The 18816-nt window shown below is 39.5% G+C and overlaps 1 protein-coding gene across 2 annotated transcripts in view; it reads right to left on the reverse strand.

Annotated features, from left to right (window-relative positions):
• FOCAD (focadhesin) overlaps positions 1 to 18462 on the reverse strand; it is a 310882-nt gene extending 292420 nt beyond the window's left edge. For both annotated transcript variants that reach the window (XM_045840183.1, XM_045840186.1), the window contains exon 1: positions 18393 to 18462. The gene's annotated coding sequence lies outside the window, so the exon portion shown is untranslated. The remainder of the gene's footprint in view (positions 1 to 18392) is intronic.
• Positions 18463 to 18816: the final 354 nt, after the last annotated feature.

The raw sequence follows: 18816 nt of genomic DNA on the forward strand, positions 1-18816 counted from the left end.
ACCTGCTTTGCTAATACCCTCAATTTAAATGATAAGGTCCAAGCATGAAATGAGTTTGTTTCCTCAAAGTTTTATGGCCCTTTAGCTATTTGACCCTGACTCAAAATAGGCCCTCAGAGTTCTTTGTATGTTATCTATTTGATTATTACTGCCTGACAGTGACTGATCAGCCTTCCATATTCGCCTTGTATTCCTATGCAAGTTACAACCAGTAAAAGCCTGTCAAGGCAAGGGACAGGGCACTCTCCTCTTGAGAGAGTGGCCATGCTATCCCTTTTCCTCCATAGGACTACTCCGTAGTCCATGTGAATTTGTCTCGTCTCAGCCATAATGCCACAGACACTGTAGGCAGTAGAGTCTGCATCAATGTTGGAAGTAAATGACTGACTACATGAACAGCAGCAGCAGCTCCATAAGCTATCAACTCACAATGAATCCAATGTTCAAACAGCATCACTTTACCCTTAAAGACTACTTCTGCTTCAGCCCACATTCAAACATTATCTATCAAACTGCTCCCAACCTGGCTTACCTCCAGACTGAGACAAAGGTTCTCAAAGACCAACCCAGTCAGCTCAGAAGCAAAGCCAGAGAAAAAGGGCAGAAACAGCTTGGTGCCCAGGTTCACAAGTGTCCCAAGGCCTCATCCATCACACTCAATTCCACAGGAAAACCAGCAAAATAAAACTGAAAGTCTTGGGTAGGCCAAAAACTAACCCACTCTGGGAGTGAGTGGGCATTCAGGGCACTACTTACTGAGCATGTGATCTTAGTGTCTGGTACTTATTCCAAAGTGTCACATTCTTTAAGTTCTATTCACCTCCCATTTCAAAGTATAAAAATACGAAAGGCTTAAAGGAAGGATCTTTTGCAAAGTTATTCATGGAGCTATAAGATAAGCTAAGGAACATGCAGACACAATACTGATTAGTAATTCAAAACAACAAAGAGTTTTAATAATATAAAGAAATGCTTATGATAAAATAAAAAATGAAATTATTATACACAATTATGAACATGAACACAATCAAATAGATATATATGGACCAGATTAAGAAAAAAATTAAGTGATTATGCAAAAATATTAAGGTTATTTCTAGATATAAGATGATGAAGGAGTACATCCTATTACACTTCTCTTTATAATTGCTACATTTAATTTTTTCTTTGCAATAGGTACACATTATTTTCTCATTAAATAGATATTATTTTCTTCAAATAAAAACATAAGATCATTTTTTAAAGCTCAATAAAAAAAATAAGTGATCTTATTTACTGACTGGAAACCATAGTCTTTTATCACTGTCTAAAGAGAGAGTTTCACCACAGCACACATCAGATAAAAAAAGTCTTGCTTGATCCAATTATGCTGCTTATTAAGAGCTATTTAATGAGAAAGTCACACCTTTGAGTTATTAGAAGCTATAATGGTCCTGCAGAGTTCCAAATAAGCAAGCTAACAGAATTACCTTTGATTCTAAATTGTTTGCCAGGAGATTAATCCATCTACCCCTGAAAAAAATTAAGTGTTCCTGCAGTGTGTTCAACTTCCTCCAATCTCATTTTAATCAAGTATGTGAGCCTCAGTCAAGAGAGTAGGTATTTTTAAACAGATTTATTGAAGTATAATTGATATACCAAGAAATGCATGTATTGCATGTGTACAGTTTAACAAGTAGGGACAGGAGGCACTCATGATGCCATCTCTACAATCAAGGTAACAGACATACTCAACACCTTCCAAGGTTTCCTTGAGAGCTTTTGGTTTTGGGAGGGGGGTGTTTTGTTGTTGTTGTTGTTGTTGTTGTTGTTGTTGTTGTTATTTTGTGAGTGAGGTAAGCAAACAACATGAAAGTGTATCATGTTTACCGCACTGTCAACTATAAGTACCATGTTATATCACCTATAGAATTTATTCATCTAACAAAACTGAAACTTTATAGAAGAAAGGTATTTTTAATCACTTACACTGTAGTACAAAAGGTTTATTTTTTCAAATGTATAAATAACAAAATACCTAAAAAATCATTTTAGTCATAATAGGTAAATTTTTGGAGGTCTTTATATGTTTTGATGTGTCAAAGGCTGAAAGAAAGGCCTTTCAGATATGATGACATTTGGACAGAGATGTGCAGAAAACAATGAGCATTCCAGGCAGAAGGTACACTAAGGACAATGACCTTGAGGTGGAAGCAAGCTGGACAAGCTTTGGGAAGACCAAGGACACCACTGTGGTTCATGAAAGTGAGCAAATTGGACCCTAAGAGACAATAGAGTGAAGCAGGGGCCCTGTGGGGCACTGTGGGCCTTGAATGTTCCTGAGTGAGATGGGGAGTCCTGAAGATTTGGGACTGAAGGATGGCATACCTAACTGTCATTTTAAAAGGATCACTTTGGCTTCTATGTACAATAAACTATAAGAAAGCTTGCTTTAAAGATGATAAAAAGGAGATCGGTTAGGAGGTTACAGCAACTGAGCTGCCTTAGATGAGAACACCCATGGAGATGGTGAGCAGAGGTCAGACTTTACATATATTTTGACAAAATTTGCTAATGGATGAAATGTGGGATGTAAGAAGAGTAAAGGATAACTCCAAGGTTTTGGGCCTGACAATTGGAAGCAGCAGTCATACGCTGATATGCAGAAGGCTTCAAGGAGTCATTCATCTGTTTTTAAAACATTATGATAACACATGAATCTCCTAAGTGCTTGAGATACAAATTACTTTTATGTATGTCAGCAAGGAAAGGCTACACAACAGGAAGGTACTAAGTGCACAGAGTATAAGCTTAAAATTGAGAAGCTACTTCTCAATTTTACTTGAGTCCAATCTTTTCTCTCTCTCTCTCTCTTTTTTATTGTTGTTCAAGTACTGTTGTCTCCACTTTCCCCCAACAACTGTTCCCCCACCAAAGCAAATGTTAATATTTGTATGCTTGGAGGGACTTCCGGCAAGATGGAGGCATAGGTGGATGCACCGTACCTCCATGCACAACCAAAACTGGAACAACAACAATTTAGAGGCAGAATAACACCCAAAACTGACAGAAAATTTATCTGAATGGAAGTTGGACAGCCAAGAAGTTGAAATAGACCTGTTTATCCAGACCAGTAGGAGGAGCAGAGACAAGCAGCCAGGCGCGGTGGGTCGGGCATGGGTTGAGCCACGGAGAACAGGGAGAATTGGGCGCATTAGGCAACCGGGAGTGTGTAAGGCATCTGGGGCGCACAAGATCGCAGTAGGTGGACCCTGAGTATGCAAGCAGCGGCTGGCAGACCCAGTGAGGCGGCAATTGTGGAGCAGGGCAGAGCACGCAACCAATGATCGCAGGGAAGGGTCTGAAGTCCCAAGGAGAACGGAGCTACTGCCATTGTTCCCTCTCAACACCCCCCCAATACGTCACAATCTAGCGACTGGGGTGCCCAGCCCTGGTGAACACCTAAGGCTCTGCCCCTCACCATAACAGGGGCAACCATACCAAAAAGAAAAAAGAGAAAAGAGAGAGAGAGACATGGCTCAAACAGAAAAACAAATCAGTGCCCCAGAACTCATCCTTTTGAGTGACCAAGAGATAGCTAACCTATCAGATGCACAGTTCAAAACACTGGTGATCAGGATGCTCACAGAATTGGTTGATTTTGGTCACAAATTAGATGAAAAAATGAAGGCTACACTAAGTGAAACAAAGGAAAATGTACAAAGAACCAATAGGGATGGAAAGGAAACTGGGACTCAAATCAATAGAGTGGACCAGAAGGAAGAAAGAAAAAACCAAACAGGAAAGAATGGAGAAATAAGAATGTAAAAAAAATGAAGAGAAGTTTAGGAACCTCCAGGACATCTTTAAACGTTCCAACATCCAAATCATAGGGTTACCAGAAGGGGAAGAGGAAGAACAAGTGGAAAAGTTATTTGAACAAACAATAAAGGAGAACTTCCCCAATCTGGCAAAGGAAATAGACTTCCAGGAAGTCCAGGAAGCTCACAGAGTCCCAAAGAACTTGGACCCAAGGAGGAACACACCTAGGCACATCATAATTATATTACCCAAGATTAAAATGAAGGAGAGAATCCTAGAAGCAGCGAGAGATAAGGAGACAGTTACCTACAAAGGAGTTCCCATCAGACTGTCAGCTGATTTCTCAAGAGAGACCTTGCAGGCAAGAATGGGCTGGAAAGAAGTATTCCAAGTCATGAAAGGCAAGGACCTACATCCAAGATGGCTCTATCCAGTAAAGCTTTCATTTAAAGTGGAAGGGCAGATAAAGTGCTTCTCAGATAAGGTCAAGTTAAAGGAGTTCATCATCACCAAGCCCTTATTTTATGAAATGTTAAAGGGACTTACCTAAGAAAAAGAAGATAAAAAACATGTATAGTAAAATGACAGCAAACTCACAATTATTAACAACCACACCTAAAGCAAAACCAAAAGAAATTAAGCAAACAACTAGAACAGGAACAGAACCACAGAAATGGAGATCCCATGGAGGGTTAGCAACAGGGGAGTGGGAGAAGAGAGGGGGAAAAGGTACAGAGAATAAGTAGCATAGATTGTAAGTAGGAAATAGACAGGGGGAGGGTAAGAATAGTATGAGAAATGTAGAAGATGAAGAACTGATAAGTGTGACACATGGACATGAACTAAAGGGAGGGAAGTGGTGGGGAGAGGGTGTGCAGGGTGGAGAGGAGTGAAGGTGGGAAATGGGACAACTGTAATAGCATAGTCAATAAAATATATTTAAAAAAATTGTATGCTTGGCTCCAGCCTTGATTTACATTAATTCATACCTGCCAATGCTGCTGTTAACACCTGCCCCAAATCTACCTATTTTCCAGTTCTTGTCAGTCCTTAGTGGCCTTCTAAACCCTAATATCCTTCACAGCTTTAAAAATCTTATAAACTAAAAACAAAGAAATAAGAGACAAGGAAGAAGGGAGATGAGACAGCCAAAGTATATGTAGTAGGTGGGTAGACAATTCTTATTTTCTCTATTTCCCCAGCCTTCATTGTCCGTTCCATTTCATATCTCCTTCCAAGCTTTATGTCAAATGCTCAGTACATTCTGAAGGCATTGTGGCTATGGGTAAATGTAGCATTCGAGGAGCAGAGAAGGGAACAATTTAGTTGTGAGGAGACAAGTAGAGCAGAAATGTAAAGAAAATAGTTAAAATGTATTCATTTTTCTAAAAATACATTTAGAGATTTTACATCATTTTGTTAATATAAAATTGATTTGGTAGGAATGAATCATCAATTGTCATTAAAACTATTATGCTCAAAAATGATGGGAACTTCATATTAAAGGGATAAGGATGACCCCTCCTGAATCCAGTGATTCATCACAGCATCACTAAAAACAGAAAACCACACATTGTGAGAACCTTCACAATGTGATGAATAAGACATACACAGAACCCTCTATGAATAATGTTAAAAAATGTATTCAAAATAGATCTACACAGCTCTGTATATTTAATTGCCTATTTATAGACAATACAAGAGGTAGAAGAACAAGATAAACAAAACCACTTGCAGAGCAATAGGTCAAGTTCAGAATTTGGGACGTTTTAAGGACAAATGACTGTTTTCTCCAACAAATCAATGACATAGAAACAAAAGGGGTGGATGGGGCTGTTATAGTATAACTGACTTGACAGACAGAATAACCAAACAACTGGGAAATCTTATTTGATTTCTGATTCCAACAAATCAACTATAATAAGATATCCCTAGCACAACTGAGAAATCCTGAAGTATGGACTGACTACAAGTTAACAGTAAGGAACTGGTGTTACTTTCGTTAGCTACAATAATGACACAGTAATTAAATTTAAAATAAAAAGTCCTTAAAATTAAATAAATAAAAAGTCTTCATTAATAAAGATGATTACTTTTTTAAAAAAGCTCTGGGAAGAAAACCTGTTAGAGGAGAGAGGAAACAAGATTAAAAAAATGTTGATTTTGTTGAAACTAAGTACACTTACTATACTCCCTATTTGTGTGTGTGTGTGTGTGTGTGTGTGTGTGTGTGTGTTTGAAGTTTCCCACAATAGGATGTTTTTAAGAATAAAACAAAATGGAAAAAATGAACAGAGTTGTAAGATGCAATGTAAACTGTTTAAAAAATTATTACTGTTTGCAACTGCTAATTTATGTGAATTTTCCTTGACTGTATACAATTAAAGCAAAATATGAAAAGAAATTGGAGGCTGAGGCACCTAAAAGATTATCATTTTCATTCATAATCACTAATTTGAAAGGTTACATCCTGTTCCATGAAAAGGCTGTGGATGTAAAGTGGCCTCCAAATGTCAAAGGAGCTGAGAGGCCAAAGAAGGAAACAGACAAGCCCAGCTTGTCGATTAATGGGCTTAATATGGGACATACAGAACCAGGGCGTGAGCAACAACAGGACACTCAGATCTCCGCATCTTTTACCCCCTAGAGCACCCTCTATTATCCTTGGTTAGAGATGGACCCATGTTCTAGGAAAGGAATTCGTGGGTGGTCAGGAGGGAACCGAGGGGCCAGACATCAGGAGGCCCTGGCGCCAGAGTGAGCTAAGGGAGAGATAACACTGAGGGCACTTTGCCCCAGAGGATTAATGGAAATTCCATGCTTAGTCCAAAGCTTCTGTATACATTCCAGAGACCACCAGGAGGATGAGCAGGAGATCAAAGGTCAGGGTTCCTTCGCTCACAAGTTGAGAGGGTGGATCAGCTTCAAGATGGAGTTAGCTCTGTCCGTACATGCTCATTAAAATAGCTGCAAGATTCAGACTGAGTTTATAATAAGATTATGCTATAAATTAGTATGTAAAATACTTTATTTTGACTAAGAAAAACATCTCTCTTACCTGACATTCTCAACAAGATACTTTGGAATAGGGGAAGGTCAAACAGTTTAAGAAAAACGTCTGAAATTTTTCTGTCTTAGACTATTCCTTTCATATATTAACTATTTCATTTTTGCTTTGAATAATAATGTTATGATGTAGAACTCAAAGTGAACAGGTTGTTATTAAGTATCTAAAGGGCAGGTATTCTATGCAGTTATTAGAGAATATGATACTCTTCTTTCAAATAATAAAAAGCCTGGGTGTGAAGAACACTTTGGGTAGCAGACCTCTAAAGCGAAAAACAAAAAACACTGCATCACGAAAGTACCTGCAAAAAGAGGTCAGGAATTTCCTCAGATAATAATCCAGAATCTGTTTCAATAGCTTTTCCACAAACATGGAAGAGATACCTAGGCCTAGAAAATGTTTAGTACCAAACCCTACCATTCATTCATTCATTCATTCATTCAAGAAATATTTATTAGATGTCTACCTTGTTCCAGACATTGTTCTAAGCACTAGGGAGACAAAAATCCCCGCCTCTGTAAATAACATTCCTAGTGGAGGAAAGATAAGAATAAACAAAATAGCTAAGGTCAATGTGGCTCAGTTGGTTGGAGTGTCCTCCTGTAACTGAAAGGTTGTAGAGTTCAATTCCCCATCAGGGCAGAGACCCAGATTATGGGTTGATGCCAGGTCTGGATGTGGCCAACTGCAACCCCTGGTCAGGATATGTAAAGTCCCCCACCACCACCATCCCAGTGCCAATCCCTGTCTAGGAGCATACAGGAGGCAAGCAAATATTGCTTCTCTCTTGCAGTGAAGTTTCTCTCCCTTCTTCCTCTCTCCCTTCCTCTCTCTAAAAGCAATTTAAAAAATGTCCTATTGTAAGTGCTACTTACAAAAGTAAAGCAAATAAGGGAGATAGTATTAGAGAGGACCAATTTTAAACAGGATGATCAGGGAAAGGTTCACAGAAGTGAAGCATGAGCAAAGACTTAAAGGAGGTAAAGGAGCCCATCATCTCTGAGAAGAGGACTGGCTCTAGGAACAAAGAATAGCAGTACAAAAGCCATGGGGAGAGCAGAAAAGAAGCTAACTGAGGACTTCAGTAAGTGAAGGAGAGAGCAGTTGGAAATAAAGTTAGAGAGGCAGCAAAGTGGTCAGGTCACGGCAAGCCTCACAGGCCACTGCAAAGACTTTGCCTTTTAACTCTCAGCGGCAATGGAAAGCCATTGGAGGGCTTGGGGCAGAAGAGAAAAGAAATCCAAGTCATGTTTTTTTTTGTTGTTTTTTGTTTTGAAATCATGTTGCTGCTCTGCTGACAATATTACAGAAGGCAATGAGAGAAAAGAAGAGACCAGTTAGGAGGCTCTGACAGCAAAAAAATGGCCGCCAATTCCTGCCTATTCCCATATGCACCTTTCTGTATAAAGTGACTGCTTCTTCCCTCGAAGAAGAGATAGTCTGTTTCTCCATCCCCTTGAATCTAGGCTGTCCTTGTGCTCTGCTTTGATCAACAGGAGGAAAGTAAAGTTGTGAGAATTCTTAGCCTAGATCTTAAAAGGCCACGCTGCTTCCTCTTACTCTCTTGCTTCCATTAACGACCATGTAAAGAAGCGTGGGACAGTTCACTGGGCCACACATAGCAGACACAAGGCATCTCAGCTGCAGCTTCCAAACCTTCCAGGCTCACTCATTACATGAGTGAGTCAAGATAACATCAGCAAAGCTCAATCCAAATTGCCAACACGAGTATCAATAAATAATAAATAATTGTTGCTTTAAGCCACTAAATTTTGGGAGTGGGTGATAATAGATAACTGATACAGAGACTACTGCAACATCAAGGACATAGACAAATGGGGGTTTAGACTAGGATGAGAGCACTGGGGAGAGAGAAGTATTCAGAGTCTAGATATATTTTGAAGGTGCAGCCAACATGCTTTTCTACTAGTTTGTATGTGGATTATGAGAGAAAGAGAAGAGTCAAAGATGACACCCAAGTTTTTGGCCCAAGTCACAGAAAGGATAGTTTCCATTAACTGAGATGGGAAAGACCAGAGTGGCAGCAGATATAGAAAGGAAATCAGAAGTTGAGTTTGCAATTTCCATTAGTTATAGAAATGCTGAGTGGGCATCTGAATATATGAAGTCTGGAGTCCAAAAAAAAGATGTCCAGGCTGAAAATATAAATATGAGAGCTAATAGGGATATTACTAGTATTAAAGCCTTGCTGATATAATTGAGGAAGTATAACGTCTAATAACTGAGCTCAGGAGCACTCCAATGCTTAGAGGTCAGAGATAAAAGAAAGAACCAGGAAAGAATTTTTAAAAAAACAGTGAGTGTTGGGAACTGCCATGCCTGGTTTCAGAAGCTGTAACCCTCCATGGCTAAGGGCAACTAAAGACACCTTGGGACTATAAGCCACTAAGGAGACAAAGCTTATCCCCTGGCAGGGGCGCTGCCTCTGCCCCTTTTTACTGCACCCTGCTTGGCCCCAGGTGGATAACTGGTTAGCCAATGACAGGTAAGATTCCTCAAGGGAGGGATGACCTAAGACAGGCACAGTCATGAAGGGGCCCTCAGGAACAGGCTTGGGGGACCATAGAAGAAGGGGGTGATGGACCTTCACCCCTTGGCTTTGACATAGCATTCAGAGTCCTCATTCTGTCTGCAAGAAGTCTCCTAATCTCTTGGCTGCCTTACTTCCCCTGCCTGACTTAAGCCTGAAACAATGCTGGAGGTGGGTACAGCCCTGGGCAGGAATGGGCAGTTCCCTGGGGGCAATTGGGCCTAAGAAAGAATGCATAAAATCCTGTGAAACCTGCTTTGCTAATACCCTCAATTTAAATGATAAGGTCCAAGCATGAAATGAGTTTGTTTCCTCAAAGTTTTATGGCCCTTTAGCTATTTGACCCTGACTCAAAATAGGCCCTCAGAGTTCTCTGTCTGTTATCTATTATTTGATCATTACTGCCTGACAATGATTGACAAGCTTTACCTGTATTCCTGTGCAAATTGAACCCAGTAAAAGCCCATTGAGGAACAGGCTGCTGGGCCTTCTCCTTTGAGAGATCGGCCATCTTTCCTCCCTAAGCAGATCATGTCTTAGTAGACTTATTCTCATCTGTGGCAGATGGGGGTGCTCTGCAGGTGGAGCCCCCCACAAAGGGGTAGGAGGAAAACCTAGAATTGTGGCATCTTTAATATCAAGGGAAGCAAGTGTTTCAAAAAGCAGAGAATAATCAACTGTTTCAAAAATGTTAATAGAAAATGGTAGCTATGTGATGGATGGAGGTAGTAGCTAATATTACCATGATAACCATTTTGCAACTTATAAATGTATCAAATCAATACATTGTATATTTTAAACTAACACAATGTTATAAGTCAATTATAACTCAATGAAGGGGGGGATGTCAACAGGTCAAGTAAGAGACAAGGATCAAAAGAACGACCTTGGACTTAGCAAAACAAAAGTCATCATGACTTTGAGGAGAGTAATTCTTTTAAAATGGTGAGGAGAGGCTGATTATACTGGATTTAAGAAAGAACAGAAGGAAAATAATTGGACACATAAGTAGAGTTTTGCCATAAATGGGAAAAAAGAAATTGTGTGGTGGCTTAAGAAAGAAAGGAGGTCAACAAGGAGTAATTATTGTTTAATAGTAACTAGTTTTAAGATAAGAATGACAGCATATTGCCCTGGCTGGTGTGGCTCAGTGGTAGAGTGCCAGCCTGCAAATCAAAGGGTCCAGTTCAATTCCCTATCTAGACCACATGCCTGGGTTACAAGCCAAGTTCCCAGAAGGGGAAACATGAGAGGCAACCAAACATTGATGTTATTCTCCCTCTCTTTCTCTCTCCCTTTCCCTCTGTAAAAAAATAAATAAAATTTAAAAAAAAAGAAGAACAGTATATTGATATGCTGAAGGGAATAATCTCATGAGAAAATGTGATCTTATAGGGCATAGATGAGCTAGACCCAAGTAGGATTATGCATGAGTGGAAGTCAGAAATAGAGACTGTTCAATGAAACTCCAGGTCCTAAAAATAACAGGAGGAAAAACAGAGGTAAATGCAGGTATGCACACCTCCCACACCCATAACAACTGTCATTAGTATCAAGGCATTTGTCACACCTCTGCGCCCAGAAGTGACCTAAAACTACTCAACACAAACTTCTGGGCATCTTAACAATAGACAAGAGATATCACATGTGATAAACTACTTCCAAAGTAGTTTGGAAGTCCGAAGGTCAAAAAGAGGTACATAAAACAACACAAAACAAAAACAAACAAAGAAAAAAACCATTGCCTCTGCTTTCTCTGACAAATAATGCCCATAACCCATACTCACTAGGACCATATACGTTAGTTTTAAATTCAGAAATAGTACTACACCTGTACTATAACAGAAACTATAATGATCTGGTGGATAAAAGTTGACAAAAGGAAGTTTCAACAAAACTTGAAATCCAAACTACTATTTGGAACTTCAAAGCCAGCCATATGCTTCAGAAAAGCTCTGTCACCCTTATTCCCACCCAAATCTAACTTCTTTCTAACCTGCCTTGCTCTTTGCTAAATGGTCTTCCCTCCCAGTCTTTCAGACTCTGATACCATAGTCACAAAGCTTTCCTATTAGATGCTCAGCTTCTTTATTATATGGTCCCCTTACCTCCTAGTTCTAATAGAAATTAGACTCTCATTCTTTGGTGACTTCTTCAGTGAAGGCTAATCATCCTTCCAAGCTCCATGGCCCAAAACAATATTTCCACATCATTTACCTCCATATCTTTGAGAGCATGCCATCTAAGTATTTTCATCTTTCATATATACTGATTGATACCATAGGTGGTCTAAAACCTCAGAAAACAGTCAATCTCATAGTCTCTCTCTCCAGCCTGGGTACCACAATCATCTGGGGTCAATGTCTAAGTAAGTAATACTTCCAATACACCAGTTTCACTGTTCTTTGACACTTACATACAAGGTCTGTCCAGAAGGTATCCAGCCATGTGATAATGAAAACCAGACATTTCTTGAAAAGGATATATGATACAAGAAACATTGTAGATAGGACAATGATGCCCCAGTCCCCTTCATAGTAGGCACCTTGGGACCTCACACAGTTCTCCCAATCACATCAGCTGCCCTGTCACATTTTCCTGAATCTCATCGACAGTCTGAAATCTCTTCCCTTTCAAAGCAGATTTTAGTTTTGGAAAAGCCAGAGGTCACAGGGCATCAAATCAGGGCTGTAGAGGGGCTGAGTCTCCTGGGTGATTTGATGTTTCGCCAAAAAATTCTGCACAACATGTGATGTATGAGCAGAAGCGTTGTTGTGATGAAGCTGCCAATCACCTGTTGCCCATAGCTGAGGCCTTCTGAATCATCTGAATAGTTCCCACAGAGCAATGTTGAAGCTTAACACAAAATTGATGCAGGTTCATTGCTCTACTCAGTCATTTTGAATGTGACAGCCACACAGAACACATACTCACTCAACAGCACCTAGTGTCCCCACCAACTAGGACAGTGAAGTCATCATTGTTCATGTACACCCATTCCAGTCCACTCTCCTTGGCTGCCAGGTTACACGGATGTTGCACAAACTACTCTCGTTATATTAACAATGGCTTGATTTTTTCCAGACGTGCCTCATATAAGCTTCATTCCAGCCATCTACATTAATGGCCAAACCCTATACTCCATCTGCACCCTAAAATCTTAAACTCCAAAATTCTACTATAACTACAAAGTACTTCTATCCTATCAGCTATCTTCCTTAAACCTGAATACACTTGTATGTTTACCTTATCCAGACTCCCATCCCTTGAACTAATTTTTTTTTCTCTATCTTTCAGTTTCCTCCTGGCTTGGTCATCACCCCTACCCAGTGTAAACCTCACATTCCATCAATTCAACCACTGTCTTGCCAATATTTTGTACTCCCTTGCATCCTTAGCATATGTACACAAAAAAATTCTACTGAATTTCACTACAGAAAGTCACACAATTATATGAACTAGTATCATTACCAATTAATGATCCTTGCAAATCTGGTATACCTTCCTAATATCTCCAGTCAGCTCTCTCTTCCATTCCCACGGCATTTAACAGTTGACATTCTCTTCTTAAATTCCCTCCTTTGTCTTCTAGAGCTCTACTGTCATTAGGATGTTCCTTCTCAGTCTTTTTCATTGGATCATCTTCCTTAAATGGGCATGCTTCCCAGAGTTTGTCTTCTGTTTTATTTTTTCTTATTCCACAAACTCTCTCTTAGGTGTCACATCCATTCTTACTCTGTCTTCACTATGACCTAATATACTGAAAACAACCATCCTAATCTCTAGATAGCCTAGAATTCCCTCCGCATCTCCAGACCAATGCAGCCAGCTATGCACAGAACACTGCCAACTGTGTGACCCAAAAGCGTCTCCAAGACTGATTTTATTCTCCTATACATTTGATAATCCTCATGTGATTAGAATCCTCATAGAATCATGTGATTCTATGTTGGGAATCATAAATCATAAACCTTGAGTCCATCTTTCCTTTGCCCTGCATATCAAACTGGACATCAGCTTGATCACCTTAATATATCCTGAATCCATCCTATTTTCTCAAGCCCCACTGCATAATTTGGAGTTCTGTATCTTACTTTCACAAATGTGCCTTGCTTGACTGCATTTAAAACTGATCTTAACTCTCCTCTACTTTAAATCTACTACCAATAGATCACCATAGCCTTAAGGAAATAGTTCAAAATCTTTAACATAGTGGGCCTTTGTTTCTCATTAAACTTCATCTCTCTATTCTTTCCTTGGCCTTACTCCTCTCCTGTGCCTAAAATGTCTTATCCTCCAGCCGCACCAACTGATTCCTACATACTTTCAAAATTCAGTTCAGCCTTGGCCTATGTGGCTCAGTTGATTTTGGAATAGTAGATCAAAAGGCTGCAGGTTTGATTCCCCGTCAGAGCACATACCCAGGCTGCAGGTTTGATCCTAGGTCAGGATGCATACAAGAAGGCAACCAATAGATGTTTCTCTCTCACATCTCTGTCACGGTCTGTCTATCTCTTTCTCTCTTTCTCTCTCTCTCTCTCTCTCTCAAAGCAATGGGGGAAAAAATGTCCTTGTATGAGAGTTAAAAAAAAAATTCAGTGCAAATGAAAATTCCTCCAGAAAGTCTTCTCTGAATCTCCTAAAAATGCACACTCACAGTTTTGCTGTGTGTATCCCCCACAATACTCTTTGCCTCCATCTAATTACAGTATTTATCTCATATTTTCATCTTTTCTATAGCTTCCATGCAATAACATTAAGTTACCTAAAGAAAAGTTAGGTGCTCAGAACCAGAGCAGATGTCCTGTCTTTGATGAATGAAAAAATGAATAGTAAAAATAGTATCTTTAATTTCTATGACTCTTTAAAAATTCTATTTAAATGTTTCAAAACAACTTTAATAAAAAGTTTCCTCTACTCCCTCCATGTTGATTTCCTAATAGCATATACTAAAACCTAAAGGTTTAGCCCTGGCTGGCGTAGCTCAGTGGATTGAGTGCGGGCTGGGAACCAAAGTGTCGCAGGTTCGATTCCCAGCCAGGGTACATGTCTGGGTTGCAGGCCATAACCCCCAGCAAATGCACATTGATGTTTCTCTCTCTCTTTCTCTCTCTCTCTCTCTGTCTCTCTCTCTCTCTATCTCCCTCCCTTCCCTCTCTAAAAATAAATAAATAAATAAATAAAAATTAAAAAATGAAAAAAAAACCTAAAGGTTTAATTACATAAACCTGTTCAAGGACTGACAAATAGAGTAAAACTTAAATTCAGAAACCAGTTAGGACAAAGAAAAAGGTTTATTAAGAGAGAAGGGAAAGGTACACCCTAGCAGCCAGAAAACCTCATTTATAAAATTATAGTTACAACATTCATAATCATAACATGTGTCCAAAATGCTTATCAGCCAAATTAGCAATCAATCACTCATCTGACCAAAAAGAGATTAGAAGATATATTCTAATGCACTGGAAAGAACTGAAATCTTCAGTTTAGAAGCTTGGGTGGAATGCTTCATTAGTCCCAGGCAAGAGAAAAGATGTCTTTAAATAAATAAAAATAAACAATCTATATATATAGTTTGGATTCTCAACTTCCTTGGGCCAAAATGAATGTTTTCCTATCATGAGCAATGGGAAATTACATGGTAAGTAATGTGAAACCTTTTGAAATGTCCTCAAAATATATAAAACTAAAGTAAACTAAGGCTAACTGAATGAAAGTCAATATAAATTAAGAAAAGTTAAAAGTCATAAATGCAATTTTATGACTTCCATTGTGACTTGAAATAGGTTAAAAATTGAGGGCAGAAGTACTTACGGGACCCAACTTATAAAAACAATAATGTGCAACCTAGATCTCTGAAAATAAATTGGATCACCCACATTGCTTTAAAAAAATGTTTCAAATAATTTAAATGGGAGAGAAAAATTACAAACATCCCTTGTCCTGTTAGCTTAGCAAATCTTATTTTCTATCATGTAGAATTAGTACACACAATCACTATCCAATTTACCACTAATTGTGAATTACAGATTTATACTATAAAAAACATGTGATACTTATAGATTTTACATCTCTTAAAGCAACACATATTGCCCACCTGATAAAAGTTTAAATTATCACCCTAGGTTTCTCTTATCAGATAAACTAAGTTCATTGTTACAAACCAAGAAATATTGATTAAGATCAAGCTTTCCTATAGACCCACCAATAATCCAGACACTATTATTTCTTTACACTTCTGTCAAATAGTTATAATTGTATTTTTTTCATTGTGGTTTTTTTGCCCTCAAATTTTAAACTAGAAAAGTCTCCACTGGGATTATTTTTCCCATCTTGATTTGGTCTGTTTCTAGAACTAGAAAGGTCTAGCAAATGCAAAATTTTGAAAAGTTGTATCTTCTTGAATTTTCTGTAACCCTAATAGTGATGTAAACAGTTTAATTCAACTAATAGTTGTGGGCATTATCCAAAAAGTATCCCAAGACTATGAATATTATGTTTTAGGGGAATTATTTTAGATATGATTTTATTCCTACAGGAAGGCCAGGCACATAAGTACCATCAGTCAATCAACAAATGAAAAACTTCTTACATCTTTATGGGTATTTTTATTCTCAAACTAACAATGTATTACCATTTGGTTATCAATTCTCAACTGGAAGCAGCAATCAATTAAAATATAGTAAATTTTTTATTAATAACATATCCACATGACATTAATAGACCTTAGCCAGGTGATGGTAACTACCTAGCATTAATCAAGTAAGCAAATAGCCAAGGGAGATGTTTTAGATACCATTTATCTAACAAAGCAAATAAACTTGCTTTGAAAATTGCATTTGTTTAAAATAAGAAAAAGAAAGAAAATTGCATTCACATCCAATTGTTTTTATATCATACCATTATATGTAACATTTAAAAACTTCTGATTATTACATTTCAAAATTTAGATGAGTCATAGTGCTCTGTATGCAGGAATTGGATATGACTCAAAATCATAAACATGCACTTGCTTGCTAGTCAAAAACTGAATGTAGACAGATTCAAAATGAATAAAACATAACCATAAAATACATTGCATTTTTTAAAATGATCACTTCCCAACTATTAATGCAATACATATGTCATTTGCTCTCCCTATCCTTAAACATCTTAAAATTACAGAATACTTCAAACACATCCCCGCACTTTACAGATAGGTACCTCAGACCTAGGGTCTTTAGTGACATAGTAAGCAAGATTAGGGCTCTGGGCCATCATGGTCTGAGGCTTACTAAAGATGAAAGTAAGGAAAACAAAGGGGTCCCAGAAGAGCTCTATCTTATGATACAGGATCGTAAGCTTCTGTACCTAAATCTAGAACCTGAAATTGAGCCATCAACAAAAATTCCATCTCGTGGAACCCTTTTGCACTGTTGGTGGGAATGCAGATTGGTGCAGCCACTGTGGAAAGCAGTATGGAGTTACTTCAAAAAATTAAAAATGGAACTGCCTTGTGACCCAGCAATTCCACTTCTGGGAATTTATTAAAAGAAATCCAAAACACTAATTAGAAAGAATTAAGCACCCCTATGCTTGTTGCAGCATTATTTACAATTGCCAAGATATGAAAGCAGTCCAAGTGTCCACCTGTAGATGAGTGGATAAAACAACCATGGGACATTTACACAATGGAATACTACTCGATCGTAAAAAAGAAAATTTCAGCCTTTGTGACAGCATGGCTGAACCTAGAGAGCATTATGCTAAGTGAAATAAGCCAGCCAGATAAAGTACCATGTGATTTCACTCATATGTGGAATCCAATGAGAAAACTGAACTAACAAGCAAAATAGAGAAAGACTCATAGAGAGCATGGTGAAAGCTTGTGGGGGGAGGGGATTTTCTAGAGTAAAAAAGAAAAAAGACTCATGCACACGGACAACAGTGTGGTGACCGCAAGGAGGGCGGTGGAGGTGGAAGAGAGTGTAAGGGGGATAAATGGTAATGGAAAAAATAATACAATAAATAATAAATTCCATCTCACATCTAGATAATAAAACTGGCAGATAAACTAGAAGAGAAGGCAAGAGATGCCTATTTTAGCTTGTGGCATAAGACTCTGACCATCATGGAACCCATCAAAAGTCTATTGAATGGATGAATGAAGGATTGCATGACACTTCACACACAGGATAACTTCATTGACTTTAAAAGCTCCAAATTCACAAAATAAACTAAGGGATCAGGATTCCACAGCTGAAATTAAAACTCACGGATAGTAGGTGTAACAGAAGTGCAAATTTTGGCAAATCTCCCCATAGTTGTTGCAGACATGTCAAAACATGCATTTGTACATGCATGTGCTATTATGTACATACAGACACATACAATTTCTTCAGGTAATTATCACAAGTGAGGACCAGAGAACCAGGAGATCTGAAAACAGGTCCTGCTCACCCATAACCTTTTTCATTAAAGTGGACAGGATATGAGTGAGTCGCTAGCAATAAGGAGACAGTTACCCCAGGCCAGGGAGGGCATAGCTGGGTTCCCCTGAACTGCCCTGGACTAGAGAATCTGTCTGGCGAGAGTGCAATGACTGAAATAAGCTGCAGATGAGTATGCAAAGATCGCGCTGATCACTTTCAGAGTCAAGATCCCGCTGAGCCCCACTGCGGGGCCCCAGAGGGCCCCACCCAGGCATACCAGAGATTTCTAACACAAAAGGCCTAGTTTTCAGGGAGTTCACAACCCAGAAAAGACAGGGCGAGGGCAAATAGCAAGATCCCTCCCCTGCCCTATCGCCCCACGTTGCAACACGGGGGTGCCACCACTCGCTCCACTGCCCCATCTCCTGGCAGAACCCCAGGCCCACAGGGCCAAGATCGCCCTGCACACAAACTGAGACAAACCACAGGCGGGTGCGACCTGCGGTGTACGATCAGAGGACAACAGCCGGCAGTCCACAGACAAACAAGGAATACTGCTTACCTCTCCTCTACTACAAGTTCAACCCCACGCCGGCTGCCTGACGTGGCCCGCCCCACCGTCTCAAACATCCGGGGGCGGGGCTACCGGTAGCTGGCCAATGCACTACAGACTGAGAGGGCCTACCCCGCCTCCTCCAGTATTGACCCGCCCTACCTCTCTGGTGCGCAGGCGTCCGAGGCCGACGCTGCTCTCTACTTCTGGAAGGTGGTGTGGGTCGTAGAGTCTGGCTTTGGGTCGTAGAGTCTGGCTTTGCATCCGGTCTGGAAAGATACGTTGTGTGCAAGGGGAGAGGGTGCGCGCAGGTGCCGTCTGTGTGGCTGCACCTCAGTGGAGAGTTAGCCCAAAGCAAGGCAGGTTGAAAAATACCCCTATATAGCTTTTGGCGGCTTCTTGGGATTTGGAGATTTTGTTTCCCAGGGGAAAA

The sequence above is a fragment of the Phyllostomus hastatus genome, unplaced genomic scaffold, assembly GCF_019186645.2.
Source record: "Phyllostomus hastatus isolate PE091 unplaced genomic scaffold, TTU_PhHast_1.1 phas_contig_34, whole genome shotgun sequence".
Classification (NCBI taxonomy): domain Eukaryota; kingdom Metazoa; phylum Chordata; class Mammalia; order Chiroptera; family Phyllostomidae; genus Phyllostomus; species Phyllostomus hastatus.